Source organism: Tyto alba, unplaced genomic scaffold (assembly GCF_018691265.1).
Source record: "Tyto alba isolate M040663 unplaced genomic scaffold, T.alba_DEE_v4.0 Super-Scaffold_41, whole genome shotgun sequence".
In the NCBI taxonomy this organism is placed as follows: domain Eukaryota; kingdom Metazoa; phylum Chordata; class Aves; order Strigiformes; family Tytonidae; genus Tyto; species Tyto alba.
The window spans coordinates 13,265,225-13,282,494 of record NW_024881317.1 but is presented as its reverse complement, the minus strand read 5'-3'; the positions used below and the strand labels follow the sequence as shown (position 1 = coordinate 13,282,494).

The 17,270-nt window shown below is 37.3% G+C and overlaps 1 long non-coding RNA gene across 1 annotated transcript in view; it reads left to right on the top strand.

Annotated features, from left to right (window-relative positions):
• Positions 1–17,270, top strand: part of LOC116959151 — a 165,231-nt gene that overhangs the window by 66,937 nt on the left and 81,024 nt on the right. Inside the window, exon 2 of the long non-coding RNA XR_006166594.1 lies at positions 6,978–7,170. This is a non-coding gene — a long non-coding RNA (uncharacterized LOC116959151). The remainder of the gene's footprint in view (positions 1–6,977; positions 7,171–17,270) is intronic.

Here is a 17,270-nt window from a genome sequence, read left to right as displayed (position 1 = left end):
TGGTCTGGGAGTTGTTTCAGCTATAACCAATCTATAGAAAGAATAAATATTTTAAAAAGGTGATTAACTTTTACATATAGTTATGTGCCTCACATAGTTATACCCATATCTGTTATGATGTTTAAGATATTGTAAAAATAGAATGGAAATGCTGTAGTACTTTGAAAATAATCTCTCTGTATAGAATGCTCTGCAGAAGCAGTTGCATTTACTCTTCCAAAACAAGTCAGACATAGTATTTGGACTAAGTATATTTACTGCAAAATGAATGTGAACTATAAAAGAGAAAAACAAAAAGATTAATTTGGTGTGTTCCTGGAAGTGCCTTTGAGCTGAGTTGGCTTCATGTACACTTCTGGAAGTCAAACTGTTTATTGAAGTCCTATTTTTTTTTTTTTTTCTGAATATCTTAATTTTTTTAAAAAAAGTTGAGATAAAAATGCAAATGCTGTTAGTGTTGCCATGTTTTAAATTTTTATGAAGTATTCTTTGGACTTAGCCTTTGTTACCTATTAATTAAAATTTTATCTTGGGTAGAATTTTGCTTAATAAATCTTGAGAAAATGAGGGGGTTTTGGGGGGCAGGTGGAGACAGGATACTCTGCGTATTGGAGTGGGGGTACTAGGTTCAGAGGAATCGTGAGGCTGTGGGGAGTGAGGTCTAAGGACCACAGTCTGAAAGTCACTTCATTTGTCAGAGTTCTCAGTGTGATTTAAAATTCCAAAGTAATTTTTCTTGACAGGAGAGCCAAGGCAAAGCACAAGTCCACAAATGAGGACTGAATGAGACTTGATTTTCTCCCTCTTTACTGAATTTTCATTAAGGACAAGAATGTAAACAATTATCCTTACAAAAACTGTCCTGAATGGCCAAATCTCTCATTGAGTGCTTAGGCCAAGTCTCCTAAAATGTCTCAGCCTAGTGTATCAGATTGCTTTGGATTTGTTATTGTCCAGTAACAGGCTGGAGACTGGAGGAGTCCCTACAGTAACTTCAGTTGTGGTGATGATGATGCTATTATGACACCATTTGTAATGTATTTGGTACTGGAAATTGTCCACATTTTTTCTTGATGTACACAGGATATTTAAAACATAATTTGTTTGTTTCAGTGCTTTATTCTGCTGTTGCACTTGTGTTGAGCTTGAAAACTTTTGCGAACCATATATTCCTTCTCCCACCTCTCCTTTTACAGGTGTAATTACATTCTCATCCTCTAATACACTTGCATGGTGTGCTGAACTATTACCGTCTCTATCCCTTACAAGTCGGTATTTTGGTTCTGAAAATATCTCCAGCTGCTGTAGCAACAATATTTGGCTTAATCTCTGTACTAGTGATACTAACAGCTTTTGACAGATAGTAGGGCCTTGTGGAAACCTGTGCAAGGAGTAACTGGGCTGGTATTCTCTTTTCATTATGTCTTGTGTTTGAAAGTAATAAAATTTTATAAATAATGAAAGTAATAGGAAATAAGAGAAAGGAAGAAAAAAACTTTCTTATAAGAGAAGCTCTAATATTATACAATGATATTACATTGCAGGAGGTACTGGGTTTGTGTGGCAAGGTTTTGGTAGCAGAGGGGCTACAGGGCTGGCTTCTGTGAGAAGCTGCCCCCGTGTCTGACAAAGCCAATGCAGCCAGCTCCAAGATGGACCCACCACTGGGCAAGACCGAGCCCATCAGCAACAGTGGTATTGCCTCTGGGATAACGTATTTAAGAAGGGGAAAAAAACCCTGCAGCCAGAGAGAGGAGTGAGAATATTGGTTTATGCTTTTTGCTGATAAAAAAAGTCTTAGTCTTCATAAATCAGATTTTTCACATGCATTGCCTTGTCTGTATTTTATTAGACCTAGTTTATTTACTTGGCTACAGTGTCTGACTTCCATATTTTCACTTTTGTCTCTCTTTCACTCCTCCAACCTCACTCCCAGACATATCTCCTAACTGGGAGTTGTTCTTCAACAGCACTTTGTCTACCTTTCACCTCTTCTGGATTATATCCTAGTCTCTGCTCAGCAGTCTACTTGTTTCTGAGTAGGGCTAGTTCCACTTGCTCTCCATCTTCTTTCTTCTGGCCCAAATGTTATGGACCTCAACCTGTCTTTTCCCCATCATTCTTCAGTCCCTTTTTCATTCCTCAGGCACCGCTTCCCAGTTTGTTTCCCTGAAGGATTGGTCCTCTCCCTTTATGTCTGAGTTTGAGAGCTGCCTCTTCTGTATTGGTTGGACTTAGTATAGAGAGTATTGAAACAGCAGCAAAGACCCCTGGCCTTAGTTCAGGTTTTTAGACTCAGATTTGGCATTAAGCTGCAATTGAAGAGAAAGACCTTCTCAGGCCCCTGGAGCATGTCCATGGCAGGCAGAAAAGTTGGGAATTACAGCAGCTGAGGTCCAGGAAGTACTGGCTGTGCACAAACCACAAGGCTTGCAAGTTGGACATTTTTGAGTGGCTTTCATTGAGAGTGCAAAAGGCACAAGATCTCTGCCAACTTGCAAGTTCTTATTCTAAAGCATGGAATTTCTTAAAGAAAGGTCTTCAGAATCTTTTAACATTCCAAAAGAATGCTATTTCTGCTAGCTGCCTTCTTGGGAGCGACTGCAGTATTTTGACTGAAATTTTCCAGGAAGATGCAGGCCAAGGCAGACATATGACACAGATGATCAGGGCTTTTTCACCAGTGTAGGTGATTGAAAACAGGATCTTTAGTAGAGGCACTACTCCAACCTTAATTGAATTGGAAAGTTTTTCTGTCTTTCTATGCAGGTGTATATTACTTAATTCTTCTACTTTTAATAACTGTGCCCCAAAGCTTGTTATTCTATTAAATTTCATCTTACTGTTTTAGTACTTCAGTAAGCAAGAAGTAACATGAGAACACTTGACATTTGCAGTGATGTCTGATCATAGATACATACTCCCCTGTAAGTGCATAACTTGTATTCTTGCTAATGTTTCATACTATTCTTATGTTAATAAAGTAAAAATCCAAGTGAATATGTCTTTTGAATAAATTTAATAAATGAGAAGAATAACATTTTGATTTCTTTGCATTGGAAGTGGATTAAACAAAGATGTAAATAACTTCATCTTTCCTAGCGTTGGATAAGGAAAGTGAAAAATGAGGTGTACTAAATGCCCTTTTCCCCCCTTGATTTTTCATGGATGTTTTAGCTCTAGGCTGTAGTTGTTAAATTGATGTCCTCCAAAGACATTAAATCAACCTCAGAACGTTTGTAAGAATTCCATAACTGTAAACACTAGATCATTTTCCTAACCAAGAACATGGGTTTAAGAGCTTATATTCAAAGGTGTTTTAGAAAACTCATGCTGATCTGATTCATACTCCTCATTGTATCACAAATTAAATTATTGCATTCCTCTCATGGTTCGATTTGAAACCTAGCAGAGGAAACTTAGTTATCACAGTCCTTTTAAGTAAAAATTATTATTATGTGGGAAGAACTCAACTTAATTCTTAGATTGTCAAGCTTTGTGGAAAAATTGTTCATGCTTGCAAAACAGCAAAATTGATGTGGAACTTCGTGATACTTAACAAAGAACTTCCTCTTCCCCACTCTCTTTCAACATTAATATTCTCCTGTTTATTTTTCATTAAAAGCTGAATGACTGCCATTATTTTTCAGTTATCTCACACTGTAAAAGCTTATATTGGAGAAGACTTTTTGATTTGATTTTTACGTTTGTTTATAGCACCTTGCTTCAGAATTGCCATTTTCATGCTTAGCAAGCTAGTTTTACTAAAACATTAGAAATATTTTAATGGAATTTTAATCCACTAAATATACAGGTAACCATGAAATCCTTATTATGCATGGAATCTTTTTTTAGAGACGTCCTGGATTCTGTTAGGCATTTAGAACACACTGTGCTATTTTTATATCCATAATATAATGGATATAATTAATCTTTATATCCATACAGCAATGGAAATCTTTTGAACCTAACCATCCCTGGGAAAAAATGTAAACCTATACGTTGTACTACTTTCCTTCCTCTCCTCCTCCCTCTTTCCCTTTTCCCTCTTATTTTTTTTTTTTTTTTGGTGAAATTAGAAAATCATTCTAAACTCATGAAAATGGTTCTGTCCTCTATCCTCTAACTTTGCAAAGTGTTTTCTGAGCCTGTAGAAAGCTAGTGAGTTTGTTTCTACTGTGATAAACACAACAGAGTATAACAAGCTGGTGTGGCATGTGTTGTTCCGTGTGTGGCTGTGCAAAACATTCAGTGCTCTTCTACCAACGTGAAATATGTGAAACACTTTTAGGGAAAGATATTAAATGTAACAAGTTTCTAATTCTCAGTTATAAAGAATTCTCAGTTATAAAGCTTTGATATTTTTCTCTATATAACCTTATTTGTCTTTCCCTGGACTTGGAATAACAGGAAAGACTGAGTAAGCACAAAGAATTTGGAGACACAAGGAGGACTGAAAACCCGTTCCTTTTGAAAGTACAGATTGAAGACTTGGCAGTGGTATATGGGCCTCTGTTCCTAGACACAGCCTTGAGTTAAGGCATGGCTGATAGGGATTAGGATCAGTAATAATCCTTGTCCTCATTTTGTATAGAGCCATCTAATGAAGACCAACCAGATCACCTAGCATTCGCTGGCACTTAGAGTTTAACTAAGAGGTCTAGGAATGAATGGATGTGGAGTCTGACTGACATCCCCATAGGCCCATATAGTTGAGGTTTTTGCTTGGGTTGTATACTGAAGACAAGGCACAAACCTTTTCTATTCTATACTTCCCAAGTGGCTAAATGAAATATTTTGTCCTCCAGACCTCATGGTGGCATTAACTAAAATAAAAGTATTTTCAGTGTTTGTCCAGTTATTAGTAAAAGCTTATTCCTCTGCTTTATTATTTTCTAGATTATGATGAGCCTTCCAGAAAAGAGGATCTGTCTTATCCTCTCTGCATACTGGGTTTTCCTGTTATCAAAGTGTATTTTAAATGGAACATAAAGACTGAAAAGGAAGCTTTGTCTGTTATTATTTTTTCCAGCATTATAGTGTGGTTTTGTAAATGGTTGAAGAGATTTGCTGGTATTTACTACATGCAGAAGAAGTTGGAACTGAGGAGGAATGTTAACAGAGGATGGAGAGTGCATGTGCATGGTAGACTGTTTCATAATATTTGTCATTTAGGGGAGTCCATCATATAATTTAATGTTATGCAGACTGCAACAGTGATAATGCTGCAGTTTTTTTCATTAAAGTGTTTGAGCTTTAATAGCAAGTGGCTGTGATGATAAGTTCTAGATCTCCTAGGAAACTATAATATGATTCAATAAAGTCTGTCACTCAGTGCAGTCTTGCTTATGGTCTGTTTTTTTTCTGTAGGAATAACACTTGTTTGGGATGGCTATGTGAATAAACCGCTCAAGAAAGTACATACAATGTGTTTAATCATTTATTTGCAATTACTTGTAAAAAACCACATTTATTGAAGCATTTACTATATCAAAGGCACTAAACGGAATTATCTGGGAAAGAGTCCATTATTCACAAAAAACTATTTTTGGAGAAGTTTATGGTCAACGACTCTTTTTTTTTTTTTTTTTTTTTTTTTTTCTCTATAATTTTCACTAGAAATGAAGTTTGAATGTAAAAATTCTAGGGCTCTCTGTTTTTTCTATCCATGGCCTTTGATGAGTGTTTAACCCTAAAATGACATATTCATTTCTGCTTCTCAGTACATGCCTGAAAGATACAATGTCACATAAATTGATGACTTCCCATGGCAGCATGAAAAGGAGCATGTAAAGTTTGTAGCATCCTTCCTGCCTCCATAGGGAACTGCTTCTGCATACTTAGTTTTTCATTCTTGACTCATAACTCTGAACTGCCAGACTGATTATTTAAATTGTAACCGCCAGTTGATGGGCAGAAGGAAGGAAGTTTATATGCCCATATGAATTATTAAATAGCATACCAAGATGTTGCCTTGTAACATTTTGTAAAAATGCCATGATATTCTAAACAGTTGCCTGAAAAGCATATTGAAAATGGATCCATTTGCAAGTTTGTAGACATCTATTTATGGTTATTGCTGATAAATCACAATGAATAATTTACTTGCTGAATTGCACCTTTTTCTTAGTGAAATATCTTCTAAGACCTACAACTTTCTCAGATTAAGATTTTTTTTTACTTAAGAGGTGTTTGTGTGATTTGAGCTGAGTATGGGAACTCCCTTATTGCTGTTTCTGTTCTGAGATTGGATATTTATTACAGAAGTATACATATTGCCATGTAAATTTGAATGACTGTTTTGTGCAGGACAGGAAGGCATACCTTTTATCTCAGGGTATGAGAAAACAGGCAAGTCACGAAGATAATTTTCAGTTGGTTTTCTACTTGGCAAACATCCTTGTGCATGTTCATACCTTGATATACCCAATAGAAAATACAAGATAAATTTAATTTCTTCACTGAGGGATAAGCAACCTCACCCTTTTATGAGCTGAAAACATGCACAGTTACCAAGGAATAACTGGTGAAATTTAGCTTTCTCTGCAGTGAAATGTGCATGTGTCTGTTGTCTGGCTGACAAACTTGCTTCAGAATATAGTACCATCAGGCAATTATGGAACAAATATGGGTAGGAAAAGTTTTTACTTAATCTCCATCAGATGTTATTTATAGAGCTAAGGGGTATCAGTTCTGGGTTTAATTTCGTAATCCCTTGAAGCATGGGGATGCATCCTTTTTATTCAGTTCTCACTAATAAACTTGTATTTCTCCTCATTATCTGTAGATCTCTAACCTGTCTAGTTTCTGGTATGCATACTTGAATGAAGCAAATTAAAAATTCACTTTATGTGTTCATTCATACTGATGAAACTCAATTAAATGAATATTCATGTAAAGCAAATACTAGAAAGAAGTAAATGTAGCCAAGACAAATGTATTTAAACTTTCAAATTTTTTTTTTTTTCCTTTTGCAGTATTTGCTGTCTCTTTTAGAAATCCCAAGAGAACCTATGAGTTATCAGAAAATGGATGACTGAGTACTCTCTAGAGGCAGACTTCAGTTGAGGAAAATTCCAAGTTATGGAGAACAGGTATCAGTGAACATAAACAATAATGCTGCGCGGAGAAGAGAGTTGGGATTACTCAAGGCTCACATAAATACATATGGTAAGTATGGTTTTAAAGTTAAAGGGGCTCCTTTGCGCAGAAAATCTTTGCGTACTGGAGTTTTAAATCATGTCATTTTCATAAGTATCAAATCCAAATCTCAAAGCAAATTTGGTCTGCATAAAGTTCAGCCAGAGGATCTCCTAATAAGTTCAAAGTAAAACTTGACGGAATTATACCTTGATGCAGAAACCTTTAGCATTGTTGTGGCTAACAGTATTTTAGGAACTATATGGAATTTAAATAAAATCATTACAAAGGAAATGAACAGCATGAATTTTGGAAGTCTTTGTTATCTGACAACACTGAAAAGCAGGTGTAAAAAATATGGCTGAGAAGCTAAGGCAGGCATTGCTCAGTGTTTTGGGGCATTTTTTTTGATTTAAACATAAATTAAACTTTTTTGAGGGGGCCAACTGAAAATCAACTTAAGTCAGTTCTGTAAAGAAATACAAATATTTGATGTTTTGTTTGGAACAAGTAATACATTTAAAAATAAAAGATGCTATTTAGAAATATTAGTGTCGTGGTTTGAGCCTACTCAGCAGCTAAACGCCACGCAGCCGGTCACCCACCCTCCCCCCACTTGGGAACGGGGAGGGAATTGGAGGGGCAAAGGGAGACTCACGGGTTGAGATAAAAACAGTTTAATAACAGTAACAGTAATACTATGACAGCAGTATCAATGGGTAATGTCCAATACAGTTGCCCGACACCCGCCTGCTCCCGGCCGGCAATCCCGAACATAAAGGCACCGCAGCCACACCCCCGGAAGTGAGAGCCCCTCCCGGGCCACTCCTGCCTCTATATAGTGAGCGCAATGTCACATGACATGGAGTATCGGCCAATCCGGGCCCAGCCCTCCAGCTGTGCTCCCCCCGCCCCCGCACACAGGTGAGGGCTCTGGGGCCTGGGGAGCCCCTGGGGTCTCAGGGTGCTGCAGCTCCTCCCGCTGCCGAACCAACGGGAACTCTAGTCCAGCCCCAACCAGGACAATTAGAAATTAAGTGTTCAGCATTGTTTTGAAATTTACCTTTTAAAATTTTTTGGACTGATACACACTTTTTCAGTCAAGTCACTGTCCAGTGAGTGGGTTTTTCCAAATTGGTTAAAGTTTGAACCAGGCTGAACTTTACAGCTTTGAATCTTTAGGAATCTTTATGATATGCGCTCCAGTTTCTGTAGATAGACATTTATGTTTTTTGTTGATTGGCATATGAAGGGACAGGTATACTGTTAATAAAAGTTGTACAAAATATTTGCTACTTTTCTAGAGCTGTTACTCATACTCAACATCACAGATCTATGCCTTTCAGTTTGAAAAGCAGTGGCCTATAATCGTGTACTCAGTCAGTGTTCTAAAATAACTTTGTCATCTGTGATCTTTGAAACTTTTATTTATTTTAAAACTCCAGTGGGGCAAACACCTGTTTTAAGCCCCTTGAGCACAGTGAACACAGTCTCTGTTCTCTTTAGCTGTTTTTCATCAGGGCTGGTGTAATATCAAACCAGTGAGACCTAAATGAGATGTGATAATATACAGATGATAAAGTTACTGAGAGTAGAAAGTGCCAGATTATTTTATATCTTGCAGTATTTTATATCACAACTGTCATTTGAAGGTCTAAGGGAATATTTGTTTTCCATTAGGTGCTCATGTTCTATTTGTTTCCTATGGGATACCTATTTGTTTTTTATAATCTGTTTGCATCTGTTATGAAGTGATTATGTATTTAGGGCCTGATTCATGCCAGAGTAAATGAGTAATTATTCTAAAGGTGTCATTGACATTCTGCCAGTGTTGAACTGACATGTGGGAAGAGTACCAAAAAAACCTGTTCTGAAAGGTACAGAGGATGGTCTGCTGCTTTTTGTTACTGAAGAACCTCAGGCTTTTGTACTGGCTTTGTAACAGTCATATATATTTGGAAAACATTTTTTGCCTTATGGTTAGCCATTATAATTAAAATATACAGATAACATTGCAGACTGTATCTCTTGTGTATGCTCTCCTGTGCAACTGCAGCACTTTTACTGGTTTAGATCCCTCTAATGTACAAACATAGGGAGAAGCTGTTATAAGGCAGATCTACCTTAGGATGTCCATTAGCATTTTTCAAAACAGTGTGTCTATTCTTGTGCAATAGGAGGGATATCGATCAACTGCCTAGTAAGTGAAATGGACATAGCTTAATCATGTAAACTTCTGTTTTCCCCGGGGTTTGTGGGTTCTACTGCTGGGAGTCAATGCTGTAATATTTCTCTGCTGTTGACAGAGAAATCAGCATCCTGATTTCTGCATCTTCCAGTTGATTTTTCTAAGTTCTGTACTACAGAGCAGTACACAATTATGGAATTCTTAAGAGATTTTGCTGGATGGGGCTTTGAGCAACTTGGTCTAGTGGAAGGTGTCCCTGCCCATGGCAGAGGGGTTGGAACTAGATGACCTTTAGGGTCCTTTCCAACCCAAACCATTCTGATTCAATGATTCTATTTTATGTTAGTTGTTTTGAGAAGGTAGAGAACCTTCTTACTGCTAAGTGTGTTATCTGCGCAGATGATCTGTTTGTAGATTTCTGAGGAAAAGTCAAATGACAACATGTCAGCTTCTCAGTTCTGGAGAAATTATCCCACATTACCTTGGCAGTGCTAATAGTTTACAATGTTCATGCTCTGTAATGGGCTGTTTGCCTTAAAGGGCTTTGACAGTTTTACTGAACTTAACATGTATTCAGATCTTTCTTCACTACATCACTTGCCCTTTGATTAGGTCACATTTTGATGTGCTTGATCTACTGACTGTGAAACTGCTATATAAATCTTCCTTTATACTTACACATTTCTCAAATATCCACTATATTATTCAGAGATCAAATACCTAATTATTTGCTGCTGAAAGCCATGTATGAACACCTCTCTGTATTTCTGAAATCCTTTGGTGACATCTGCCACAGTAAGTTTACATCCCAAATGAATAGTGCAATGGGAAGTGACTTCATTCCATGGTCTTGTTGAACAGGAGTCTGGCTTTGTGATAAGACAAAAAAGTAAAGGCAGAATGTCTGAGGGGGTGGGGGCGGTCTTCAGTGGCTTTTTTAAGGTTATGCTATTATGGCTGAGGAAGTGAAGATCTAGCTGATAGATTGGCTTGTTTGACTGCATTATATCCAGGTCTGGAACTGAGCACTTGTCATTGATATGAGGTCAAGCAGTACAGTTACTTCTACACCTCTCAGACACAGACCTCCTGAGAGATTGCCTCTGATACTGATTCTTCTTACAATGTCTTCCACTGGAGGAAATAATATTTAGAAGAAAAACCAACACTGGTGTGATGGATGGAGCTTGCTTATACTGTACTGACTATTATCACGATGATAAGTCTTTGTAGAGCTGCAAGGAAGAAATGTGCTTGGTATGTCTTGCATTTGCAAATCTGAGGTTTTCTTCAGGATTTGGATGTCTCTTACAGCTGTCTTCAGGTAGTAGGTGTTGATTATGACAGAGCAGGCCAGCACAATTAGGTGATGAATCATCAGCATCATAATGTCTGTTATTTTAACACCCGTGCACCTGTACTGCTGTCCCTGTATAGAGTTCAAGGCATATAAAAGTTTGGGCAAAGAGAAAAAAACAAAACAAAGAAAATATGTTTAAGAGCAACTACTGTTGAGTAAAATTTCTCTTATGGTGTTTATCAGGTTAATATAGGGCTGGCTCTTCACACACAGAAACATCTGAAGGCTCCCCTGGAGCTGCAGCAAAGTTGCCTGAAGCTGTCGTGACAACACTAAGCTCCAGAGTGGTTCACGTTCTGTTTGCCATTTTGAAGATTATGTTAACTGGATGCCACCGTACTGTGAATATGTATGATCAAAAATAATGTGGCATGAACATACTGCACAACAAAAGGTAATGAATATTTTAATGCTTAAGGAAAGGTTAATGAACAAGATAATGAAAAAATTCTACAACAGAGAGGAAACTGTTTCCCTGAGTCAGTATCTGGGTTCCATGCACAGCTCTTCAGCTGTGTCTTCGGCTGTCCTCCAACTGGCAAAGCTACTTGTGAAACGTAGTTCTTTGTGTTTGAAATGCATATAAAGTCCATATCCAAACTGTTGTATATGCAAGCAGAGCAGCCGAGCATATCAGCCCCATTGTCTGAGCATCTGACAATGCCCATAAAGTATCTTATGAATATGATGCAAATTCTACTCCACCTCTTGTTTGGATCTATGAAGGGGAATTTTCTTAAACTGGGCCTTCAGCCATCAGTGCTCATGTTTGAAAAATGCTAACAGACATTCTGTTTATCACTTGTAATACTTGCCCATATGGCATGTGTTAGGTGTCAGGTGGAAGCATCCTTACTTCTCTGTATCACAGGAAGAAATATTATGAATTTCAACCTGGCTATATTCAGAACCCACTGAGTACATTCATTTGGCCAGAGGGCATCCCATTAAGCAGCATAAGGAAAGTCTCTTGCAATCACTAAAGACTTTTCTTCCTGTAATCCCTGCTGATCCTGGGAATCTGAGGTGGGAACTGAAACCAGATCTTTTTCTGGCTTTGCACAGTTCTGTGACAATGCCTCCAGGGCTGCTAATATATTAGGGAAAAATTCTGCCAAGCTTTTCACAAAGTAACATTTTTTTTTTCATAAATATACCAGCTGGTTTTAATGACAATTGTGAGATACTGTTGCAGAAAGTCATGGTGACAGAATCTTACTTTGTTCATGACTGGCATCTGAATAGCTTTAATTCCAGCTGCTTAGAAAGGAAACAGAAACATCTAAAGCTAGAAATGAATCCGAAAGTTTTTGCACATAAATAAAACACACGTCCACTATCTTCCATGACACTCATAATGATTTGATATTTGCAATACAAGGCAGATCATCCCTGAAAGCTGATGGGTGAATTATTTATCCATATGTCTGTTCACAGTTCTGCACCTGTGTCAGCTTTGATACATACCTAGTCTTGATAGTGTCAGGTTATACGGTCCCTCTTGTTGCAATGTTTTATTCCATATCAGTCTAACACTTCTGTAGTCATCAGGTGTATCTGTAACCTTGGTGAGAGGCTACTTAGCTGTTCCTTGATAAATAATTAATAAATACTACATCTTGCTGTTGAATTATATAAGGAAAACTTTAAATGTAGCAAACATTAATTCATGGATGACTGTTGGGATTATTACCTATTTCAATTTCCACAACTGTCCTGCATCTAAGTGAATGGCATATTTCTATTCTGAAAATGACTAGGGACATTCATGTGTTTGTTTTCATTTCTTCTGTATTTCTGCCACTGTTCACCATTATTTTGTAATGAACCTGTCCCCCAGCTTGCTTTTTCATGTTTCAGAGCACATAAAGTTGGTGACATTCAATGGAGAGATAATACCTCTGTTTGTTTTTCAGTTTACTGAATGCATCTACCAACATCTCAAGGTGCATAAATTTCAGTAAGTGAAAAAGATAAGAATATTGAACATATCAGGAACAGTGTTACAACAGAGATCACAAAATCACTTGTACCACAGCTAATGGGATGCTCCTGCAAATGTGCTGACAAAAGGGCTGGTTTAAGTTCTGCACTGGTTGTGCTACCACAGGCCATGCTGACTGTGGGGTGATGGCCTCTGTAAACTGTACAGGCAAATGCTCAAAGTGCAAGGGTAAGCTATAGTTATCTACTGCAGTGACTTGCAGCTGCATCCATTGATTGCCTAGTGCACAAATGAGAGATGACATCAGATGAGCTTTGTGCTAGAGACTTGATTAAATTGGATGGTGCACCAGACAGAAAGGATGTTAAAGGTTCTGAGAAAACATGTAGCACAAAAGACTAGGCTGTACCTCTGTCAGCTGAACCTGACAGCATTGCCCTGTGAGAAAAACCTTTGAAAGTAAAGACTGTAGTCTGATGCACTTTGTTTACATCAAGCTTATGGTGGCTTAAAATCTGGTTTTGATGCTGCATATGTTTGGATAGAGCAATCTGACTGACTTCTAATATTTCAGATCCTACACTGATTTAGCTTCTTATTACTTATGCACAATACACCAAGTGCACATTCTTTTCTAGGTACGGTAAATTAGCTACAGTATATGAATCTCAGCGTGTAATATGATAGCATTTTATTCATGTTGGAAGTAATGATTGTATTATGTATTTCGTGCCCAAAGAGAAATAGCATGACTTCGGGCAACAGAAATTAACAGTATGAAACATTATTGTTTGTGATGTTGTTGATGTTTTAATTGCTGATCATTAATCTGTGTTCTTCAACTCCAGTGTTGGTGGAATTATAATTAGTCCAGTGTGTTTTGCTGAAATGTAGAAAACAATCAGTCTGTCACTAATGATAGGACATGTGGGACTCCAAAACTGAGTATCAAGTCAGTACTTCTATTCCACAGTGCATATATTTTTTTTTATATTGTTATTTCTGGAGAAAATTGTACTTATCAGGAGAAAAACTAAAGAAAATTTACAGACTTGAAAATATTTGCAAAGAAAACCTTGCATGTTTTATTTATTTCCACTTAAATGCTAATTACATAATGGTGTAATTACTGTACTATGGTAGAGTGGAAGAAAACTTTGGACATACATGTTTCTGGAAATGTAAATAATGTCATTATAATTGATCCTAAGTGTGGCCTTCACTCTCTTGTACATATGTTTGCTTAGTCAATTAGAAGCACATAGACTCCATTTGCTGAGTTACTCCTATATTCAGGCGAAGATCAGTTTCATCATAAATTGACACTCATATGATAATGTGTGTGGACATGGGCATTCATGAAATTTAAAAGCCGTGTATGTGTTTATCAAGAATTTTAAAAACCATATATGTGTTATCCAGATCTAGCTCTGCTCTCAGACCAAGCTCACTTTTAGTTTAAGAATAATTTCTGTTCCTTTCTCAGCCTTTTATCTCAGAAAAAAGATGACTGATAATGCCAGCCAAAAAACCCCATAACACCACCATATCACATTCTCTGAAAAGGAGTTGAGGAATTGCAAATTAGTTGTATGCTTGTACAACTTGTTCAATATGGCAGATGTTCACTAGAGTAAATATCCAAGGATTATAAAGCAGCTTTTATGATTTTGCATTGTCTGCAGTGGCAGGGCTTTGCCTGTGTGGGAAAGATGCAAACCAAGGTATGACTGTAAACTTCCAAAACTGAGTTGATGTAAATCCAAGTATGGAAGATCCATATTGCATTTTCTCTCAATTTAGATGAAATCAACTGGAAACAACTTTTAGTTAAACAAAAAGAAGAGCCCTTCAGAAGAGACTGATGAGTGTCCCACTGAGGGTTTTGCACACTATAACTACATTGGCTTTGAATGCATTTAGGTCACACTGATACAATCTACTTTTAAAGCATCTATAACCTGATCTGGCTCCAGATGATGTCTGTGAGATACTGCCATTTACTACAATAGGAAGAATTGAATTGTTATTTTAATGAGGCAGGGGCTAGTTCTCATTTGGTGTAAATCAGCGTTTAAATAATTTACCCTAGCTAAGTATCCATCCCCTTCTGTTTAAAGAATAAACTTATTTCCTAGTTAACACTGATTCTGTAGAATTCCATTAACCTACTTTCTCCACTAAAAAAAAAAAAAAGCTAAATTTGTATTCATGTTTAGCACAGAAGCAAAGAGGTGTTTATTCAGAAATTATTTGATATAATTCTAAAACCAGATGTTGTTTCCACCCTAATCTCTATAATCAATGATGACATTCCTACTGCCATCAGACAGCTGAATGTCAAACTCCTAATGACTGAATTTTCAACAAGTCTCCATTTCAATTCAGTTTCAGATGCAGTGGTACAGCAAAATTATGAAAGTTTCATGACTGACTGAAGTACACATCTTATTATAGCTGTAATGGTGGACAAAATTTTGCACTGAATGTCATTTCACTTTGACCATTAGTCTAACTGTGCTAATGTTAATGTATGATGAATAATGTGCATGTGTATGAGATTAAGAAATAGGTGGTTTAAATTCGGGAATCTACTTTTATAGCATAGTTTAAGTGCCAAGCTTTAAGAGATGTTAGTTTATGATGAGCACCTGATTCCAAATCAGTTTGTGGTAGCAGATTCTAAATGGCGGCACCTGCTTGGCTAGTGGAATATACCCAACTCTTAAACCTGAACTAAAACAAAGACAGGCTTTGTACATCTATCCACAAAGACACATCATCACCATCATCATCATCACCATCATCATCACCACCATCATCATCATCACCACCATCATCATCACCATCATCATCATCGTAAATCACAGTGAATTAAAATACTCCCAGAATATGGTAAATTTTAGAAGTAACACTTATCTTGGCTTTTCTGTGTTGCCAAGCAATGAAGGGTTTATAGCTGAAGTGGGATGTGATGAATGAATCCAGTCAACACTTTACAAATCCTTCAAAAGAAAGAAAGAGAAATCCTGCCACTTCCAAGCCAGCTGTGTGATGAATTTGTGTAATACTGATAACCAAGAGAAACTCCCAGCAGGAATTCTGTTACAAAGAATTTTATGTGGGAATTTGTTCAGACAAATTTTGATACGTTCTGGTTTGAAGTGTCAAGAGAGGAGAATAAATAGCATTGGTTGCCATATGACATAGGAGTTGTTAAAAGTTGCCCACTGTTAGTGTTAATCCTTCCCAACTGCAAAGCAGATTGAGACTGGGTAGCTCTTAAAATGAAAATTGATGTTGGAACTAACCCTGACAGCTGTATGACTTTTGCTGGTATTGTTAAGACAACCCACATTTCATTGATTCATTCAGTATTATTGTGCTGATTATAGGTCCTGCAGAACATCTACACAACCTAAACAGTCTTTCCTTCATTGTCCAGTGCATTTGTTGTGTTTGTGTGAGATTACCCAGCTCTCTGAGTGCTGAGCAGTGGCATTTCTTGACAGAACGTGCCATTGTTTTTAATAAGATACAGTTCAAGGCATTGTGCCACACTGCACCAAACTGCACTGTCAAACAGTATAAATCCCTTTAATTACTTTGCTTTTCATTCTTTACACCTTATCTTGGAAACATTAAAGGCAACCAGCTTTTTGGCTTTCATGCCTGCCTGAAGGTGTAAGTACAACAATGTTGGTGCCAAAATGACTGAAGAATCAGAATGAGAAACTCCCTGAATGGAGAAAGGTTGGGAGGGAAGCAGGAAAATGAGCAAAGATGATGAAAGAAGAGCACTGAGGAGAAAAACTATTTCTTAATTACACTATGAACTTTCTCTTGCAAGTCTTGGATCTCACCCTAATTAAAGTAATTGGCATGTAGTAGTGTGATACAGATGGAATTCAGACACATCCTGTACTGGGTAAAGAGGGTTTAAATTTGTATTTGCTAGCTAGCTTGCAAAAGGGCTGTTTTTTTTTTTTTTTTTATCTCTTTCTTTGTGTGCAAAAGGAAGAGTGATGTTACATGCCTGTTAAGAAAGAGAAGGCACGTGAATGCAAATATCTGTGTTCCTCTTTAGGCTCACTTATGCTTACCTTGCATTCAGAAGGAATTCAAGCTCCTGCAGGGATGTCCCTATGATAAATCCTCAGAATACCTTAGAGGCTATTTAGTTGTTTGGGGGATATTCTGTCTAGTCTGGAAGCAGACAGGATTTATAGCCATTGGGGACTAATCTACATCCTTTTAAAATGACTGGAGTGTCAGTGGATGAAAATGTGGCCTCTTACTCTACTCTGCTTTTTTCTACTCAATGAATTCTCATCAGGTTTGAGGTTTAGAAAGTGAAAGCATGGTAAAGGATAATGGGTTTGCAGGAGAGAATTTAGCTTCCATTGGCAGAGAAAAAGGAAGATGTGCTAATTAAATGGATCATGAAGGTAAAGTACTTCCTTGCTGCTTCCCTACAGTTCATAGCTATATAAATCTGATCTTCTGGGTCTGGAGACTGTCTTCACACATTCCTTGATCTTTGAGAAAACACAAGATTAATTCAGTTCAGTTCAGTTAAAAACAGGGTTGGCACAAAATACTGCCAGTGGCACTGGAGAAGCCATAAAAGCCTGAAT